This window comes from Eptesicus fuscus, chromosome 21 (assembly GCF_027574615.1).
Source record: "Eptesicus fuscus isolate TK198812 chromosome 21, DD_ASM_mEF_20220401, whole genome shotgun sequence".
Taxonomy (NCBI): domain Eukaryota; kingdom Metazoa; phylum Chordata; class Mammalia; order Chiroptera; family Vespertilionidae; genus Eptesicus; species Eptesicus fuscus.
The window spans coordinates 46,512,850-46,533,713 of NC_072493.1; the positions used below are offsets into that span (position 1 = coordinate 46,512,850).

At 44.6% G+C, this 20,864-nt stretch overlaps 2 protein-coding genes and 1 pseudogene across 2 annotated transcripts in view; all 3 read left to right on the top strand.

Moving 5' to 3' along the window:
- Window positions 1–8,447: 8,447 nt before the first annotated feature.
- Window positions 8,448–20,864, top strand: part of LOC103304625 (zinc finger protein 91-like) — a 58,417-nt gene continuing 46,000 nt past the window's right edge. The window contains exons 1-3 of the mRNA XM_054710544.1: window positions 8,448–8,510; window positions 10,608–10,726; window positions 11,028–11,054. The gene's annotated coding sequence lies outside the window, so the exon portion shown is untranslated. The remainder of the gene's footprint in view (window positions 8,511–10,607; window positions 10,727–11,027; window positions 11,055–20,864) is intronic.
- The window catches only part of LOC129147645 (zinc finger protein 28-like), a 52,169-nt gene continuing 39,797 nt past the window's right edge, over window positions 8,493–20,864 (top strand). Inside the window, exons 1-2 of the mRNA XM_054710572.1 lie at window positions 8,493–8,510; window positions 11,028–11,054. The gene's annotated coding sequence lies outside the window, so the exon portion shown is untranslated. The remainder of the gene's footprint in view (window positions 8,511–11,027; window positions 11,055–20,864) is intronic.
- Window positions 11,048–20,864, top strand: part of LOC114229703 (zinc finger protein 91-like) — a 31,260-nt pseudogene continuing 21,443 nt past the window's right edge.

The following is a 20,864-nucleotide window of genomic DNA, read 5'->3' on the forward strand; positions in this document are numbered from 1 at the left end:
GCTAGTGTTTTGGTTGTTGATTGGTAGGACTTGGGGAAATAGGGATACTAGATGCTTCAAGATTGTGACTTAAAATCACTTTTTCCCTTCTGATAGACTATTTTCCCTGATGTGCTACTGTCGGAATGCATAGATTATACATTTTGATGATGAGTAATTTATTTAACCTTTCTCTGTTTTTGTGTTGGTGTCATATCTCAAACTATTGTAAAATCCCAAGTTATGAAGATTTAACCCTATGCTTTTATCTCAAACTTCTTACATTTAGCTCACATATGGCTTCTTTGTCTTGGATAAATTATAACGATTTTTATTGCAGTCACCTGCTCAATGACAGTCCCTATCTCAGTGGTCGGCAAACTCAGTCAACAGAGCCAAATATCAATAGTACGATTGAAATTTCTTTTGAGAGCCAAAGTTTTTAAACTTAAACTATATAGGTAGCTACATTGTTATTAACTTAATTAGGGTACTCCCAAGCTGGCCTTTGCTAAAAACTCAAGGGGCCAAAGAGCTGCATGTGGCTCACGAGCCGCAGTTTGCCGTCCACTGCAGCTGATCAGCAAGTTTTTTTGTGAGGACATGCAGAGAATAATAAATGGTTACTGTTCAAAAATCACATTCATGTTACCTTTTAACACTAATTATGTCATTTAAACCCCTCTTTTAGCCTTAGTTCTATCTCTGAACTTTCCATTTTGTTACCAGTTAGTAATACTTTTGAGTCAGAAACACACTAATTCTATTCTATAACCTCAGATGCATTCACAAAATCAGGCAAAGATGTTTCTTCTATCAGTATTGTGTGTGTGTGTGTGTTTTTTTTTCCATAGGTTCCTGCGCATTTGTGCCCATTAATACATTGCTTCATATGTAGTCTCTTATTTCCTGTTTTGTGTAGAGCTGCCAGGGCATCCATCCTGATGGGGTCCCTAAGCAATCCTTACTGACCAACCTGGCTGGTAGTCCAGAGCCTACTTGCAGGCTCTAGTCCATGTGTGAATAGACACCCCTTCTCAGAGTGATCACCTCACCAAAGCCTGTGGCCGGGTTCCTTGTTACTGCCTCATGCAGAGACGTGTGGTAAGGAGGTTCATTTCCTTATGTGACTATAAAGGAAACAGGAAATCTAGCTTTCAAGTTTTTAGTGGCATCATTTAAACCCAAAATAATTGTCAACTTGAAATAAACTAATATTCATTATTCTGTTTCCTGTAGAAATTCTGGAGATTGTACTGGTGGAGTTTGCCTCAACCTGATCGCATCTGTATTGTCCACAGACATTTCTGAAAGCTTGTTTCCAATACAGGGCCTCCTGGTTTTCTGAGAAATAATATGAGTTTTTAAAATTTTAAAGTATTTGTACCCTAATATTTTAATAAGATTTATCATTTTCTTTTTTTTTAAATATATTTTATTGATTTTTTTACAGAGAGGAAGGGAGAGGGACAGAGAGCTAGAAACATCAATGAGAGAGAAACATCAATCAACTGCCTCCTGCACATCCCCCACTGGGGATGTGCCCACAAAAAGAAATAACAAGCTCCCAGGACTCAGCTTACTCCCACTCATGTCTACTCACTATGCAGAGAATGGCCTGCTGTTTGTCTATAGATGGAATCTTTTTCAATGAAAAATACTTCGTATTAGATGTTCACTAACACATACTGTTTAAAAATTATTGTGGGTATAAAGGGAGATGTAATTATTTGATATTGGTCAATGGTTTTCTTTCTTTTTAGGTTTACATTACAGAGAATGTGCCACTATACAAAATGTTGCACAATTAATTATTCTTTTCTTGTTTATTTTTGACCCCTGGATGTGCCCCAATCTGGACTCGAACCCGTAATCCTAGCACGTTGTGATGATGTTCCAACCGGTAGAGTTACGCCTTGGCCAGGATAAAATTAATGAATCTTTGTGTTGTGAATCCTCATCTGAGGCTATTTTTCCATTGATTTTTAAAATATATATATATTTTTATTGATTTTTTACAGAGAGGAAGGGAGCGGGATAGAGGGTTAGAAACATCGATGAGAGAGAAACATCGATCAGCCGCCTCCTGCACACTCCCCACTGGGTATGTGTCTGCAACCAAGAAACATGCCCCTGACCGGAATCGAGCCTGGGAACCCTTGAGTCCCCAGGCTGACGCTCTATCCACTGAGCCAAAATGGCTAGTGCTCCATTGATTTTTTTAAAGAATATATTTTATTGATTTTTTTACAGAGAGAAAGGGAGAAGGAAGGGATAGAGAATTAGAAACATTGATGAGAGCCGAAACCGGTTTGGCTCAATGGATAGAGCGTCGGCCTGCGGACTGAAGGGTCCCGGGTTCGATTCCGGTCAAGGGCATGTGCCTTGGTTGCAGGCATATCCCCAGTGGGGAGTGTGCAGGAGGCGGCTGGTTGATGTTTCTCTCTCATCGATGTTTCTAGCTCTCTATCCCTCTCCCTTCCTCTCTGTAAAAAATCAATAAAATATATTAAGAAAAGGAAACATTGATGAGAGAGAAACATCGATTCAGCTGCTTTCTGCACACTCCCTACTGGGGATGTGCCCTTGACCGAATCAAACCTGGGAGCCTTCATTCCCCATGCCGATATTCTATCCCCTGAGCCAAACCTGTCAGGGGGGCTCCATTGATAGAGTGAAAGGAACGGGAACAGAGAGAAATGTCTTTGTGACATTGGAACCTCCTGCACGGGTCAGGGATGCACCCTGCAAGGTAGATACATCCCCTTTACTGGAATCAAAGCCAGAACTCTCAGTGCATGTATCCTCTGGGAGACACAGCCTAGGGTCAGAATTAATGATTTTTGAGGTAAAAATATGTCCCAGTGTCTTCAGTGTATATATTTGGCAGGTTTGTTATACATACATGACAGATCCCTCAGAAATAGAAAAGAAAACAAGAAATGGATTCAGGAGTCAGGGGCCAGCCAGATAGGTTATAATCCTATACATGCTAAGTGTCCAACCGTTCGTTTGGTCACTATGACACGCATTGACCAGGCACGAGGGGCGGGGCAGATCTCTGACCGGTAGGTTAGCTTGGTGCTTGGGTCCAGCTGATCGGGACATTGCAAGATGGGGCGGGCACTCCTTTTAGCACTGCCACTGTCCCTCCCAGGCCCCGATGGTGCACCAGTGGGGTCCCTCGGTCTGGCCTGCATCCTCTCACGTTTCGGGACCCCTCAGGGCGTGTAAGAGAGTCGGTTTTGGCCTGATCCCCATATTTTTAAAAAAGTAGTTTCTCCTTCTTTAAAATCCTTATCCAATGATATTATTTCCATTGATCTTAGAATAGAAGGGATAGTGGGTAAAGAGAGAGAGAGAAACACTGACATGAGAGAGATGCATCAATTGGTTACCTCTCAGGCACACAGGGCAGGCTGGAGACCAAACCTTCCACCCAGGTACCAGACCTGATTGGGAATCAAATCTATGACCTTCTGGTTGTAGGGACAACACTCTAACCACTGAGCCACACGTGCTGAGCTGTAGATTCTCTTCGAAGGCACGTAGAATAAATTTGAACTTACATTTTTTGAGATATGACTGGCATACACATATCACGATGTAAGGAAGTGTATCTCAAAGGTACTTCACACCCTGTCCCCTTTGGCTACATTTGTCTGCATGGAGTGCCCTCCACCAACAGGTTGCAGGTATGATTCCTGGGCCTGCAAATGCTGGATTGGGGGTGTGATTCCAGAGTCCCTGAGGGTGCTTTTGGAAGCAACCAATGGATGATTTTCTTGCACATGTATGTTTCTCTACATCTCTGCCTTCCTCTCTAAATTCAGTTTTTTTTAAAAAAAAACTTTAAAAATATCTTCAAAGCAAGGTATTTCCCAGTTCCCTGCGGCCTCAGACAGCGGCCCTGCCAGCTGAGGCACCTGCGGGTATCAGCCTCAGTGAAAGCAGCAGAGAAGGGCTCAGCCACCCCGGAATTACGTGCAATGATGAATGTTGGTTGATCTGAGCCACTAAACTTTGGGATGTTTTGTTCCACAACAAAGACTAGGTGTAAGAGAAAAGAGTTCCTGAGATTGAGGTGCTCAGTAATAAAAACCTAACGCCTGTGACATCGTCTTGGGACTGGCTGGTGCATAGAGGCTGGAAGGAGACTGTTAGTGGACGCTGCAAGCAAAGGAAATAGGGTGGAAGTCTGGAAGAACGGGAAAATTTGTTTTTGTTTTTTTGGAAATTGCTGTAAGCCGATTCCAGCATGTCAGCAGGGCTGAATCATCTGGAGATGGCTGAGGGCGTTTCCCCAATCCTGAAAGGGGTGCATGAGTGATTGCTTGCTACCAGACAGCTGAGGGCATCTTAATCTACATGTTACTGCCTCCTACTGGCCAAATACCTGAACAGCCGTAGGCAAATTCTCCAATCCAACATTGGATTCTGTGTTGGCTTTTGAAGTGTATATCTACTTTGCCTTAGGACAATTTTTGTTAATAAAAAGCAAGGGGTCCTGAGACAAAGAGAACTTGGTTTCTTCAGCCAAGCTCCTCTGACTCCCCAAAATGCCTCCCAAAATTATATTTCATCTCTGGACTATTATATAATTTACTCACAGCACTTCTCCGGATTCCTGACCCCTTCTAGATGCTGGATCCAGATCACCAGCTTTAGGAAATCATGTTTTGATCTAGGGCAAAAGATGACAAACCTTTTGCCAATAGCACATGAAGCAGAAGAACCACCTGGACAACCCAGAGACTCATAAGAAATATCGAATATTGCTGCATTAAGAGAATCCGTTTTGGGTGGTTTCACATAACAGATAATGAACTTGAGATGCTGTTAAGAACTGAATTGTGTCCCCTCAAAATGGATATTTTGAAGCCCTAACCCCCAGTATGTCTGTTTTTGGAGATAGGGAGTTTAGGGAGGTCATTAAGATAATATAAGGTCACAAGAGTGGGGTCTTAATCTGATAGAAGTGGCGTCCTTATGAAAGGAGGTAGAACAACCTGTCTGTACATATTCTTAAAGTTTGATTTGGATATGTCTGTTTCTGAGTTAAGTCAGAAATGTTTACTTTTTATTTTTTTTCTATATATATATATATATATATTTTTTTTTTTATTGATTTTGTTACAGAGAGGAAGGGAGAGAGATAGTCAGAAACATCGATGAGAGAGAAACATCGATCAGGTGCCTCCTGCACACCTCCCACTGGGGATGTGCCCGCAACCAAGGTACATGCCCTTGACCGGAATCGAACCTGGGACCCTTGAGTCCGCAGGCCGACGCTCTATCCACTGAGCCAAACCGGCCCTGGCAGAAATGTTTATTTTTGATGTGTTTAATTTTGGAATAGGTGTTACATGAAATGGTAACAAGTGTGTAGTGAAAAAAACAGTATTTAAGGAAATTTAATTCTAGTGTTGGACACATTTGTCCAAGTAATGCAGTTTATAACAATGTTCTTTAAAAGGTTTATTTTAAGCAATGCTGTTGTCCTAAATGCTCACATCTTAGTCATCCAAGTCTCATATTCCAGGTGGTGTCCCTCTGAAAGGCTCTGGAACTCAGCCATGTTGAGTCTTGCTCTCCCTGGGGAATGAGGAAGGGAGCAGGAAAGGCTGCTGGTGTGAGTATGAAATCGCCCATCTACCCAGGGAGAGTTGTGGTTTCACCTTGTAGTTCTTCATCCTCACACAGAACATTGCAACTCTTTGTTTAATGAAAGTGCTTACATGAATTCCAATTGCAGTCATGTTCCTGGGTTAAGCCCCTCCCCACCGCCTGCCCCTCACTGAGATCCCAGTTCCCACAGAGTTGCATCAGCCTCACTATCAAAATCTGCCTGCATAGCCTGGGTGGAAGGTGGGGACAAATTAGCTCCTGACATAATCCTTTTCTTTCTTTCTTTTTTAAAAAGAAAGAATATATTTTATCAATATATTTTATTGATTTTTTACAGAGAGGAAGGGAGAAGGACAGAGAGTTAGAAACATTGATGAGAGAGAAACATCAATCAGCTGCCTCCTGCACACCCCCCACTGGGGATATACCTGCAACCAAGGTACATGCCCCCGACCAGAATCAAACCTGGGACCCCTCAGTCCGAAGGGTCTATCCACTTGGCTCTATCCACTGAGCCAAACCGGTCAGGGCCATAATCCTTTTCAACTTATTTTACAACACACGTGGAAATCTTTCTGAGTGCTTTCATAATATATATTTGATTCTAAATGTGTGAGTTACTGACTTCCAAACTTCACCATTGGGAATAGAGAGGAATGATGACAAGCAGACATCACTGCCGGAGGGTGTTTCATTTCCTTTTAAATTTTAATGAGCAAATAAACAGAAAAGTCCGAATGTTGTAGATCACTTTTTAAAAATATATATTTTCATTGATTTCATAGAGGACGAGAGAGGGAGAGAGATAGAAACATCAATGATGAGAGAGAACCATTGATTGGCTGCCTTCTACACTCCACCCCCACCCCAACCCGGGATCGAGACCACAACACAGGCATGTGCACTGACTAGTAATCAAACCCAGGACTCTTTAGTCCACAGGTCCACACTTCATCCACCCAGCCAAACCGGCCAGGATGGTAGATCACTTTTAACACATCATTTCTGGAGGTTGCATTTGCCCCTGAGGATTGTATCCTCTGGCACAGAGAAGGCTCCTGTTTGATGCAGGTGAGGCTTCATCAGGGTTTCTGTCAGGGCATTCCCCTCCGTTCCATTGATGTGTGGATCTGTGTTAATCCAGGATCACACCCACTTGGTTATTTGCTTTGTAAAATGTTTTTCATTGTAAAAAAAGTGAATTTTCCAACTTTCCTACATTTGAAGTATTTTGCCTCTCCTGAATCTCTTTTGCTTAAATTACAGCCAAAACTGACTTGGAATTTTGATAAGTAATCTATTGTGTAGACACTTGGACATATTAAGGAATGTCTTTCGGTTTATTTGTATCTGCTTTCTTTAGCATTGTTGTGTCATTTTCAGTGTGTAAGTCTTTCAGCGTCTTTGTAGAATGGATTGTTTTTATGTGTTCATCTTTTTATTATATATGGTGTGTTGTCTGGCTTCGGGTGGCAATACTAAGAGGTGATATTTTATTGGCCTAAAGCAATTAAATACTTATATAGGTTAAACACAATCCTCTGGTCTGACAAACTTTAAATTACAGATTTCTCAACAAGTAATATCTTTAAAATAAATATTTATAAAACTCGAATGAATACCTATATTCATGAAAATATTGGAAAATAATAAAAATAAACAAAAAATGGTGATGGGAATAAGTAAACTGACAATAGTTATCATTCTGATAACTCTGTTTTAAATATTTTTTATTTTAAAATTGTACTGCTTCCCAATTATAAGGAATATTAACAGGAGACATTCTACATTAATATCAATGTCCCATTAACTAGGTTATAGGGACTACTAAAGTAAAAAAAAAAAAAAATTTAATTTAAAAATGCATTCCCAGAACACAAAGACCAGAACTTACAACTAGGAAATTTTATGCTTTGAAAAATACATAAATTAAAATCTCTTTCCCACTGTGATGGACGGGACCTTATCTCATCAGGTGTCTAACCATGAATGGATATCTGGGTCTGTCTCTGACACCCCCATCCACCTGCTTCCCTAACTCAAGCTGCCTCTCCATTCAGATGGGGGGACAGGGAGGGGCTGAGAGAGCAGGCTGCCCTTCCCCTTCCCCCTCCTCACTGAGGGTTTAAGGATCCAGGCAAATCAGCAGCAGAAGTTTCTGGTTTCAAACCCAGTCTGCCCGCCTTTTGAATTCTCTGTAACTTCCCTGTGAGAATGTGTTACCGGCTGTGAAGATCCTGGAAAGACACCTCCTAGGACATGTGCAGCTGAAGGACAGGCCAGCCAGTAGCTCTCAGCACAGCCTCTGGGATCTGGAAACTTCTGTGTGAATTCCAGATTCCTCCTCCCCTCTTTATGCTTTTGCCACAGCTGCCATTTACTCGCTAGCACCCCAATAAAAGAACAGCCCCTCTATCTGGGGAGCCTTGTGCCATCAGAGGACACCTGGCCCTTTCCTCCCTTTAAAGAAGCAAAATACCCGCCCTCTCTCTGCTCCTGTCTCTTCTCTCCCTGGTGATCCTGTCACAGCCGCGTCACCAGCCAAACCCCAACAATGACGGGGGAACTCCACCAGGAAGGGCTGTCCCTGTGGGAGGAGGTGAGGGACCCAGGGCTGCCCCCTCGCTCCTGCCCCGCCCTCCCTCCCTCTGTCCCCGCACAGGCCCCGCCCCCACCGCGAAGCCGCTCAGCTCAGGCGCTGGCCCCGCCCATCCCGCAGGGAGGCGCATGCGCAGTTGCTGGCAGACGCGGAAGCGGCTGTGGAGGGGAAGGTGGCGGTTCCCTGAGGAGGTGTCTGTGCTTTAAAGCCGCTGCTCTCCGCCCCCCTCCCCTCAGGGAAGGCTGAGGGCGCTGCGGGCGCTGAAGTCCGTGGTGAGGTCCCCGCCCCGGAGCCCCTCACAGCGGTGAGTCCGGTCCCGGGCGGCTGCGCAGTGGAGGCGCCGCGTTCCTTTGGGGGAAACTGAGGCCCGGCCCGCGGTCTCTCCGCCTGTGGCTGTGGGCCCTCGCCTGCCGCGTGGTTTTCCTGCTGAAAACCATCCCCGGGGCCGCCGGTCCCCCCGCGGGGCTGGAAGTCTGGGTCAGGGGGTTCCCGCCCTTTGCTCCTCCCCCGCCCGGCGCTTTCCGCCCACAGAGCCCGGATGGCTCCCGGCCTGGGGTCTGCACCCCGCCTTCCTAGGCCCCCCATTAATAAGGGGTCTGAGTGCCCGGGGAGCACAGTGTCCATGGGGTGGGGCTCAGGGGGAAGAACGCGGAGTCCTCAGAAGAGGGGACCTGCCCGCAGGGAGGGCTTTGTGGGGGCGGTGACTGCGAGGGGCGGGGACCCGGGCTGGGGGGTCAGGAGGGGAGGGAGAGAGACAGACACGTGGGAGGAGGAAGGGCGGTGAGGGGTCCACAGAGGGGCCATAGGGGTGTGGGGGGACTGGACGGCGATGGTGGGAGTGAGGGGGGAACTCGGGAAAGCAGCCTGAGGAGGAGGGAAGTGGGGAACTAGGGGGAGGGGAGCCCAGAGAGAGGAGGGGAGCTGAGAGGGAGAGGGTCCTGCTGTGGGAGCAGGACAGACTGTCACGGGCAGCAGCGGGGACACGGGCGTGGGGAGGGACAGACGCGGACGTGTGTGGAGATGGGAGCCATCAGAGACCAGGAGAAAGAGCACCGGAAGGGAAATGGGTGTCAGGAGGTTCATGGTCCGGGTGTAGGGACAGACAGAGAAAAGGGGGGAAAGAGCAGGGAGGGGGGGACACAGGAAAGGACCACAGAGGAGAGAAAGGGAACAGGGAGACAGAGACAGACCCATGGACAGAAATACATGGTAGTGGGAGGAGGGGACCCTGATCTGGGTGAGGGGTGAGTTGATGGGGTGTGGATGGTTAAGTTTGATATATCTATAGGCTTATGTCTTTACATGGTTAATTTCACAACTGAATTATTGAAACAGATTTGAATGAGAATTACAGATCTCCAGTTCATAAGGCTTGCAAATTGTATAATTATTTGCTTCCATTTGCAACCTTCATTCATACAGAAGGAGAGACTGGTATGTTCCTAATAGGCCCCTTGTCATTTCACGAGATGGCAAGAAGGAGGTGACTTGGGACAAGAGATGACTGAATCTGCCCCCACATGATGCTTTATCAAGAAATATTAGAAGCAAAAAAAAAGAAAGAAATATTAGAAGCATCAATCTTTTTTTTAGATCCATGAATTTGCCTTTTCTATCTCTGATACTTAATTCATGTAAATGGTCATTAACTTCTGAAATCAGCATTGGTGACATCTCACACTCACCTCTTATCATTCCTTTTTTAATATAAGGTGGTCTCCACCTTTTTAAAGCTTTAAACCTGGAAATTATTACATTAAAAAGAAACAACCCTAATTGTTTTTGGTTTTTAAATGTATTGTATCTAGTTCAGATTCTGAGCTCTGTATCCTTTCTGCTGTCTGTCATACCTGGGGACAGCCATTGGCACTTAGCAATATGAGGGGATCTCAGCGTGCACTTGTTAAGGATGTCAATGGTTTTTTAAACATATATTTTTATTGACTTCAGAGAGAGGAATGGAGAGGGAGAGAGAGCTTGAAACCTTAATGATGAGAGAGAATCACTGATTACCTACCTCCTGCACGCCTCCTACCGGTGATCAAGCCTAAAATCCATGCATGTGCCCTTGGCCAGAATTGAACCTGAGACCCTTCACTCTGCTGGCCTACACTCTCCATTGAGTGAGATGGGATAGGGCAGGATGTCAGTGATCTCAACCATCCAAAGCCAGGTGTGTGAGTTGGCCTACTGTTCAGCACCTCTTTCCTTCCCTTCATGTGATCTGTTGATTTAGTGTCTGTGAGCCACAAAGGAGCTGTTCCCCTAAGTCCCTCTTGTTCATTCAGTGAAAATATTGAAGGATGGACTGGGTTGAACTGGAACTTAGTTCCCACAGGGCACCTCTAGTCATGGTGAAGTCATTTGATGAGCGTATTTCAATACGTAATTTTAACCAAAGGCTTTACCATGAAGATCTATTCTCCGTAATTTCCTGGGACAAGAGGAAGGAGATCCGCTTAGGAAACCTGCAGGTGTACAACTTCCTGCTTCCCCCCTCCCACTCCCCACAGGTCTCAGGTGAGCTGGGTCTGGTGTCTGTGCCCAGGGCTACTGAGAGCAGCTCTGGGGAGCCTCCCAGGCCCCGGGAGGGAACTGGTTAAAGATGCCAGGACCCGGGCCCCAGGGCAGGCTTTTTCAGGGGAGGGAAGGGGTGTTTGTTGGGTTTTGGGGTTACAGTCGAGCTGCACATGCTCTCAGTGCTGTAGGAGTCTGTGGAAGTCTTTGGAAGGACAGACACATGAAGACAGAATAAAACCCCTCACAGTGTGGTCTCCATGTAGGAGCTCATTGTTCCTGACTCTCCTGTGACCACGGACAGGAGGTCGTGGTCTTTCCTCATTTCCAGGTCCTTCTGACTGTGAGTGTGAGGTGAGCTGATGAACAGGCTGTGTGGTCACCTTTGAAGGCACATTCTGTGACTCCTCAACATACTGTCACCTGAGGAAACAACCCAGACCCCATCAGGACCTGGATCACATGGCTGCTTCTCAGGTAAAAGATGTGTCTTGTCTCAGAAGCTATGTTAGCTTTTCCTTGAACATCTGTTGATATATTTCTCCTTCCTTTCCCACGCCTGTGTCCCCTGTTCCCTGTCCCCTCTGCTGTTCCTGTTACACTCTGTCCTGTTAGCCACAGCTGGCTGACTCAGTGCTGCTTCTCCCTCTGCTCCGTCATCCCCTAAATCCCCTTTCTGTCCATCCACTCGCTCCCCCCAATTCTGCTCTGAACCAGTGTATCTGAAGTGCCTCCCCCTTTGTTGCCCGCACTTGGGTTCAGCAGGACCCCTCTCCCTCTCAGCTCCCTTTCATGTCTCTGGGCTCCTTCCTCTCCATATTTCTCTACTTCTGATGTTCTTGCCTTTCTAGGTTGTTTTCCTTTCCTTATTTTTTTTTTCTTATGATTGTCAGTGAAAGCAGTATCTCTATTTCCCTGTCTCTATGCCTAAACCAGGGGTCCTCAAACTTTTTAAACAGGGGGCCAGTTCACTGTCCCTCAGACCGTTGGAGGGCCGGACTATAGTTTAAAAAAAAAAACTATGAACCAATTCTTATGCACACTGCACATATCTTATTTTGAAGTAAAAAAACGGCAAAAACACCTGCGTGTGGCCCGCGGGCCGTAGTTTGAGGACGCCTGCCTAAATGGTTAACATGAGTTCAGCTATTTTTCTTTTTAAGTACATTTTTATGGATTTCAGACAGGAAGAGAGAGGTAGAGAGAGATAGAAACATGAGTGATGAAACATTGATCGGCTGCCTCCTGCACACCCCACGCTGGCATTGAGCCCACAACCTGGTCGTGTGCCCAGACCGGGAATCGAATCTGACCCCTTGGATCATGGGGCTGCACTCAACCACTGGGACACACCAGCTGGACCAGCAGAATAATCTTATTCTAAGATTACTCATGTTAAATTTTCCACCAGGATTATGGTTCATATGAGTCCTGTTCTATGAGAACTGTAAATTCCATTAACGACCCTTTTAGTTCAAAGTTCCATATGAATGTTTTCCTTTTTCTGTGTATTCAGAAGTATGGCACCTGATGCGGAAACATTGACATCAGAAGTAAAAAGTGAGTTTGTTACACATGTGGAAACACAGGCCCCATCTGAGAACCGGGATCAGAGTCTGTGACTTTACAGAAGTTCATTTGGTCGTGGTTTGCTTTACACTTGAGAAGAAGTTGATAATACTTGCAACCCAGCATCACATTTACAGCTGAGAAATATACACCACTGACCCTGAACAATGCAAACAAGCACTGAGATATCCATCTGCCTGTGTCCATGCCTTAAGTTATTAAAAAAATAGTTTTATAAAATAAATATATATAATAAACACAACATAAATATATATATATGTATTTATATATATATATATATGTAGAGATAGAGATAGAGAGAGAGAGAGAGAGAGAGAGAGAGAGAGAAACATCAGTGATGAGAGAGAATCATTGATCGGCTGCCTCCTGTACACCCCCTATTGGGGATGGAGCATGGAACCCAGGCATGTGCCCTTGACAGGAACTGAACCTGCAACTCTTCAGTGTGCAGGCCTACACTCTATCCACTGAGCCAAACCAGCTAGGGCTATGCTTTCATTTTAAAGTTTATTTTCTTGTAAAGGAAAATCTGTACTGTGGATCTGTGGACATGTGTCATCCTCATGTGTCAGAAAACACGTCAGAGAATGTTACTGGGACAAAGTGATCTTATTGGGTGATTCAGGATACTCCCCTAGGTCCAAACCTCTTCTCCTAACACTGTTTCCATGTTGGGTGACAGTATGAACTCCTCTGGTGACCTCTTGGTAACTGTGTCTTTTCTTTCAGGGACCGCTGACCTTCAGGGATGTGGCCATCGATTTCTCTCAGGAGGAGTGGGAGTGCCTGGACCCAGCTCAGCGGAAGTTGTACCTGGATGTGATGGTGGAGAACTACAGCAACCTGGCCTCCCTGGGTGAGGATGACTTCCTTCTGGAGTTCCTACTCCACCCCACGATTTTATTTCCTTTATTATTATGACATCTCTAAGGGGCTTCTGCTTTCTATGGTACATTTTTGTTCTCGAGGAACAAATTTGGGCCCTAGCTGGTTTGGCTCAGTGGATAGGCTCAGTGGCCTGCAAACTGAATGGTCCCAGGTTAGATTCTGGTCCAGGGCCAATGCCCAGGTTGCCGACTGGCTCCCCAGTAGGGAGCATGCAGAAGGCTACAGATCAATGATTCTCTCTCATCATTGATGTTTCTATCTCTCTCTTCCTTTCCCTTCCTCTCTGAAAGCAATAATAATAAAAAAAAAATTTATTTTTAAAAAGGACGAATTGGAGCCCTGGTCGGTTTGGCTCAGTGGATAGAGCATCTGCCTGTGGACTCAAGGGTCCCAGGTTCGATTCCGGTCAGGAGCATGTACCTTGGTTGCAGGCACCTCCGGTCCTGAGCATGTACCTTGGTTCCTAGTGGGATTTGTGCAGAAGGCAGCTGATTAATGTTTCTCTCTCATTGATGTTTCTAACTCTCTATCCCTCTCCCTTCCTCTCTGTAAAAAAAAATCAATAAAATATATATTTAAAAAAAAAATGAATTGGGGATTCTTTGGTGTAGAAAAGAAAGGCTTTGTGATGTGAATTAGGAGCTCACTGTTTGTACACTTTACATGTTGTCTACACTAATTAAGGTACTAACAGAAAATAAAATTTCGAAAATCATTTTGTAAAATATTTTAATATTCTGCCATGTCTTCTGGCCAGAGGACAAATTGGATTTGAAATAGGATAGCTTCTGTCAAAATTCACACTGTATTTCTTTTATTTTTTAAGATTTTGTTGAATTCAGGAAGGGAGAGTTAGAGAGAGACAGAAACTTCAGCTGGGCATTAATTGATTTATTTGTATGTGCCCTGCCCAGAGAGGAAACCTACGACTTTGGTATATCGGTTCAATCCTCTAAGCAACTGGGCTACCTGTGCAGGCAGATTGGATTCTTTCACTAGTTCTATGTATCTAGGTTTCTATCATCTCTTTTCCTGGCTTGATGTATTATTTCTTACTAGTGGTAGTGAATAAGACTTCATTGTATGTACTTCATTGTATTTATCCATTCACTTGTTGACGAACCTCAGCATTGCTTCCAATTTTTAAAATTATGAATAAATAGCTCCCTTGTAGGTTTTTGTGTAGATAAAAGGCTTAACTCTTTGCTTTAAGAGTAAGGAGCCCAATTTCTGATTCCATGACACGTGTATATTTAGTTTTATAAAAACCTCCAGACCGTCTCCCCAAGGGGCTGTAGCATTTGGCATTTTCAGCCGCAGTGATTGGAGTTCCAGTTGCTCCACGTCACAAAGGCATTTGGTGGGGTCAGTGTTCTGGATTCTGACCTGTTCAATGATGGTTAAGTGTTGCTTGCTTGTGCTCTTTATTCCTTCTCATTGTTATAATGTGCATTTCCTTAGTGACATTAAGATGTGCAGGATCTTGTCACACTGATTTTCTGTGTGTATGTATTTTGTAGTGCTGTGCGTTAAGGTGTTTGGCCCTTTTCATGTTGGTTCTTTTGTCCATGTTGAGTTTGAAGGCTTCTTTCTGTGTTTTGCATAATTGTCCTGTACATGTTGACTTTTTTTTTTAATTTGTATTAATTTTTTACAGAGAGAAAGGGAGACGGATAGTTAGAAACATCAATGAGAGAGAAACATGGATCAGCTGGCTCTTGCACACCCCCTACTGGGGATGTGCCCACAACCAAGGTACATGCCCTTGACCTGGAATCGAACCTGGGACCTTTTAGTCCACAGGCCAATGCTCTATCCACTGAGCCAAACTGGATAGGGCAACTTTTTTTTTATTAATATATATATTTATTGATGTCATAGAGAAAGGGAGTGGGGATAGAAACATCAATGATCAGAGAGAATCACTGATCAGCTGCTTCCTGCACACCCCCTATTTGGGATCGAGCACGCAACTTGGTATTGTGCCCTGACCAGAAATCCAACTGTGACTTCCTGGTTCATAGGTGGATGATCAACTGCTGAGCCATGCCAGCTGGGCCTCTTGACTTTTACAAATATATTTTCTTATCCTATGGCTTCTTGTTTTTTTGTCTGCTGAGAATGCCATATTTATTGTTCTTCTTTTTTCTTTAATGTTTGAGTTTATACATTGGGAGTTTCCATTTTAATATAATGGATTGAAATACAAACTTGGTTATGTATTTGCCTTTCAAAAATGTGAAATGTATGATATTAATGTAGTTTTATATTTAATAACATGGAAGTTATATTTGCAGCTATTGTGTAATTTCTGGAATAAACACATAGTGAGTCATATCTTTTTTATTTATTTATTTTTAAAATATATATATATTTTATTGATTTTTTTACAGAGAGGAAAGGAGAAAGATAGAGTTAGAAACATCGATGAGAGAGAAACATCGATCAGCTGCCTCCTGCACGCCCCCTACTGGGGATGTGCCCGCAACCAAGGCATATGCCCTTGATCGGAATCGAACCTGGGACCTTTCAGTCCACAGGCTGACGCTCTATCCACTAAGCCAAACCAATTAGGGCTAAGGAGACAAAATTTATATCTCACCTCATCTCCTTCAAGTTACAACTCACGCCGAAACCGGTTTGGCTCAGTGGATAGAGCATCAGCCTGCGGACTGAAAGGTCCCAGGTTCGATTCCGGTCAAGGGCATGTACCTCGGTTGCGGGCACATCCCCAGTAGGAGGCATGCAAGAGGCAGCTGATGGATGTTTCTCTCTTATCGATGTTTCTACCTCTCTATCCCTCTCCCTTCCTCTCTGTAAAAAATCAATAAAATATATTTTTTAAAAAAAAAATTTTTTGTCTCCTTACATATAAAATCAAATGAAGTCTTTTAATTTATTTTAAACTAGGGGCCTGGTGCACAAATTCTTGCAAGGGTGTGGTCCCTCGGCCTGGCTGGCCATCGCTGTATTGCCCAGTCCCGATCAGGGCCAACTGGCTCTGGGGAGGTATCATGAGAAGTTTGCCGGCTGTGGAAGGATGGCTGTGGAAGCACACTAAATGCGTTCAGCTTCTGCTCCCTGGTGGTCAGTGTGCATCATAGCGACCGGTCGAGCTGTCGACCCGTCATAACAGTCACTTAGGCTTTTATATATATAGATGGAACAGCATCGTTATAAAAATAGTCCTTTTTTTTCCAGTCCGATATCTTCACTATTTGCAATAGTGCTGTAGTGGATATATGTGTGGGTATATCTTTGTGAATTTGTGTTCTCTATATAAATCCCCAGAAATGGAATCGCTGTGTTACCTGGTACTTGTTTATAAATATTGGAAAATCCTCCATCGTGTATTGTTAGTGGCTGCACCAGTGTGTTTATAATCCTGCTGACAGTGCATGAATGTTCTCATTTCTCCACTTCATTTGTGATACTTTTCGTTTTTTTAGTTATGGATAATTGCCACCCTGTTAGGTGTTTGGTGGTATTTCATGGTGGTGTCCATTTGCATTTCTCTGATAATGAATGAGTTGGACATAATTTAATATGTCTATTGAGCATCTTTATGTCCTGTTTGGGAAATGTCTATTCAGGTCCTCTGCCCATTTTTCAATCATATTGACTTTTGGTTTAAAGTTGTGAGAGTTCTTTATATATTTTGGCTCTTTAGCTTTTGTGGCTGTAACATTGCTGGACTTTTGTTCTTGTTATTTTGTGGTTTCTTTTGGTATGCCAAACTTACTCTTATGTAGTCTCATTTCTTTATTTTTTGGCTTCTTTGTTAGGCCTAGGAAGATATATCTAAACCAGTATTTATACTTTTATTTTTTTAAAATATATTTTATTGATTTTTTACAGAGAAGAAGGGAGAGGGATAGAGAGTTAGAAACATTGATGAGAGAGAAACATCAATCAGCTGCCTCTGCACACTCCCTACTGGGGATGTGCCCGCAACCAAGGTACATGCCCTTGACCGAATCGAACCTGGGACCCTTCAGTCTGCAGGCCGACGCTCTATCCACTGAGCCAAACCGGTTAGGGCCAAACCAGTATTTTTAAGAGTGATGGTAAAGTTCATTGACTTTGCTTTCTTCTAGTGTTTTCAGGTCTTTTATTTTAGTTGTTAATCTATGCAGAGTTCATTTTGGTTCATGGCCTATGAACGGGGTCTAGTTTTATTTTTTTTGTATGTATTAGTTCCATTTTTGTCACACTAGTTGGTGAGGAATCTGTCTTTACCTATTGTGTGTTCTTTTTTAAAAAAAATATATACTTTATTGATTTTTTATGGAGAGGAAGGGAGAGGCATAGAGAGTTAGAAACATGGATGAGAGAGAAACATCAATTCAGCTGCCTGCTGCATGCTGCCTATTGGGGATGTGCCCATAACCAAGGTACATACGGGGGCATGGCCTGAGATCCCCCATCACGCCCCACTGGGCATGGGGCACGCCCTCAGATCCCCCAGCCTGGTGCCGGGGTGGGGTCCACGGCCTCAGATCCCCTGACCCGTTGCCAGGGCCGGGGGCATGGCCTGAGGTCCCCTGTCAACTCCCACGGGGGTAAGGTGGCACAGCCTCAGGTCCCTGCTGATTGCTCGTTAAGGCTCCTTGCAGGAACTCAGCCTCTGCTGTGGGCGCCACCATCTTTGTGTCGAAATGATGGTCGATTTGCATATTCCCTCTTTTTTCTATTTTTTTATTTTTATTTTTTTATATTCCCTCTTTATTATATAGGATTTTATTTCAGAAAGTAAGGGAAAGGGGGAAATAGTTAGAAATATCAATAATGAGAGAGAATCATTGATAGTGCCTCCTACATATTCCCTACTTGGGATCAAGGCCTGTGTTCTTGAGAGGAATGGAATCCATTACCTTTCCTTTCACAGGCCTGCGCTCTATCCACTGAACTAAACTGGCTAGGGCCGTATTACATTTTTTTGATAACAGAAGCTTTGAAGTATGTTTTAAAATCAGGAAGCCTAAAGCCTTTAATTTCATAAATTCATTTCACGATTGACTTGGTTACATGGAGTCCTGTGATATTGACATTAATTTTAGAAAGAGCTTTTCTGTTTCCCTCAAAAGTGTCACTGGGACTTGGATAGGGATTGCTTTGAAGGTTTAGGTCACTTTGGGTTCTAATGACAGCTGATACTGTTAGCATTTCACAGTAGGATCATGGAATGTGTTTTTCAACTTACTCATTTCTTTTTTAATTACAGCCAGCAGTGTGTAAATGTTTGTGTATATATAAATATATATGTTTTATTTTCTTAATTCTCATCAGATTATATTTTTTCCATTGAGTTTGAGAGAGAGTGGGAAGGAGAAAGGGGGTGGATTGAAAGAGAGAGAGAAATATCGATGGTGAGAGAGACACATTGTTTGTTTGGCTTTCTCAGACGTCCCAAATGGGGTTGGGATCCAACCTGCAACCATTTGGTGAGCGGCCCCATGCTGTAACCACTGAGCTCACTGAGGAGGGCAGCCAGCAGTATTTTATGCTTGACAGCATACAAATCATGCACCTTCTTAGGAAGTTTACTGTTAATATTTCATTTTCAATTATGCTGTTATTCATGTAAGCGCATACTTAATTTGTTATTTTGTATTAATTTCTTTAATGTACAGGAATACAGCTAACTTTGTTGGTTAATTTCATATACTATGTTAGGAGAAATTAATTCTATGCATATATATAACTAGAGGCCCGGTGCACAAAATTCATGCATGGGAGGGGTCCCTCAGCCTGGCATGTACCCTCTCCAATCCAGGGCCCCTCTTGCAATCTGGGACCGCTGGCTCCTAACTACTCCCCTGCCTGCCTGACCACCCCTAACTGCCCTCCCCTGCCAGTCTGGTTGCTCCTAAGTGCCTTCCGCTGCTGGCCTGATAACCCTTAATGGCCTCTACCTCAGCCCCCACCACCGTGGCTTTGTCCGGAAGAACATCCGGATGTATGTCCGAAAGATGTCCGGTCTAATTAGCATATTATCCTTTTATTAGTATAGACTAGTGGCCCGGTGCATGAAATTCGTGCACAAGGGGGGATGTGTTCCTCAGCCCGGCCTGCACCCTCTCCAATCTGGGACCCCTCCAAGGATGTCCTACTGCCGGTTTACAGGGATCGGGCCTAAACAGGCAGTCAGACATCCCTCTCACACTCCGGGACTGCTGGCTTCTAACCGCTCACCTGCCTGTCTGCCTGCCTGTCTGATTGTCCCTAACCAATCTGCCTGCCGGCCTGCTCGCCCCCAATTGCCCCCCGCTGCCAGCCTGCTCGCCCCCAAATGCCCCCCTGCCAGCCTGTTCACCCCTAACTGTCCCCTGTGCCACCTGCTCACCCCCAATTGTCCCCCCACTGGCCTGCTTGCCCCCACTTTACCTCCCCACTGGCCTGGTCGCCCCCAAATGCCCCCCTGCTGGCATGCTCACTCCAAACTGCCCCCCCCCCACTGTCCTGATCACCTCCAATTGATCCCCACTGGCCTCCAACTGGCCCCCTGCTGGTCTCCTTAACCCCAACGGCCCCGCCCCCCACCAGCCTGATCACCCACAACTGCCCTCCCCTCTTGGCCCCTAACCGATTCTACCTCAGCCCCGCCACAATGGCTTTGTCCAGAAGAATGTCAGAAGGTCTCCCAGTCTAATTAGCATATTACCCTTTTATTAGTATAGATCAGGCGTCCTCAAACTACGGCCCGCGGGCCACATGCGGGTGTTTTTGCCGTCTTGTTTTTTTTACTTCAAAATAAGATATGTGCAGTGTGCATAGGAATTTGTTCATAGTTTTTTTTAAACTATAGTCTGGCCCTCCAACTGTCTGAGGGACAGTGAAATGGCCCCCCTGTTTAAAAAGTTTGAGGACCCCTGGTATAGATAGATGCCCGGTGCACAGGTGGGGGCTGGCTGGTTTGCCCTGAAGGGTGTCCCGGATCAGGGTGGGGGTTCCCTTGGGGCATGGGGCGGCCTGGGCAAGGGGCCTGTGGTGGTTTGCAGGCCGGCCACGCCCCCATGGGTTTAGGGTCCCCACTGAGGGGCATGGCCAGCCTGGGTGAGGGGCTGCTGGCTGTTTACAGGCTGACCCACGCCCCCTGGTGACCCAAGCTCCCAGCCTTTCCTTTTTTCTTTTTTTTTTTTCAGTGCCTCCTTGAGCGGAGGCCAAGGCTGGCTGGAAGCAGGTATCTGGGATTTATTTATCTTCTATAATTGAAACTGGCCAGGGCAGGCAGGAAGCTTGGCTTCATCCATTGCTGGGGGCAACCCAAGCCTCCTGCTTGCTCCAGCTCTGTGGCCACCACCATATTTGTTGGGTTAATTTGCATACTCGCTCTGATTGGCTCTTGGGCATAGCATCAATTTGTATGATTCTCTTTCATTAGATAGGATTAGAAATGTAGTCTGTGATTTGCAATGTAGAATTCTGCCACCTGTTAATGTGATCATTTTAATGATTTTCTCTCGTTGTTGTGACCATGGGAACTACTTAAAATATCTTATTTTCTAATGTTCCATAGGAGAAATCAAAGTGATGTGTGTGTTTTTTAGAGCACCACAAATTTTTATATTCTCTATATTTTTCTACATACAAGGAATCTTCATATGTTCATATTTTAGTGCTGTGTAGATTTTATAAATTACCTCCAGAAGTATATTTCTTA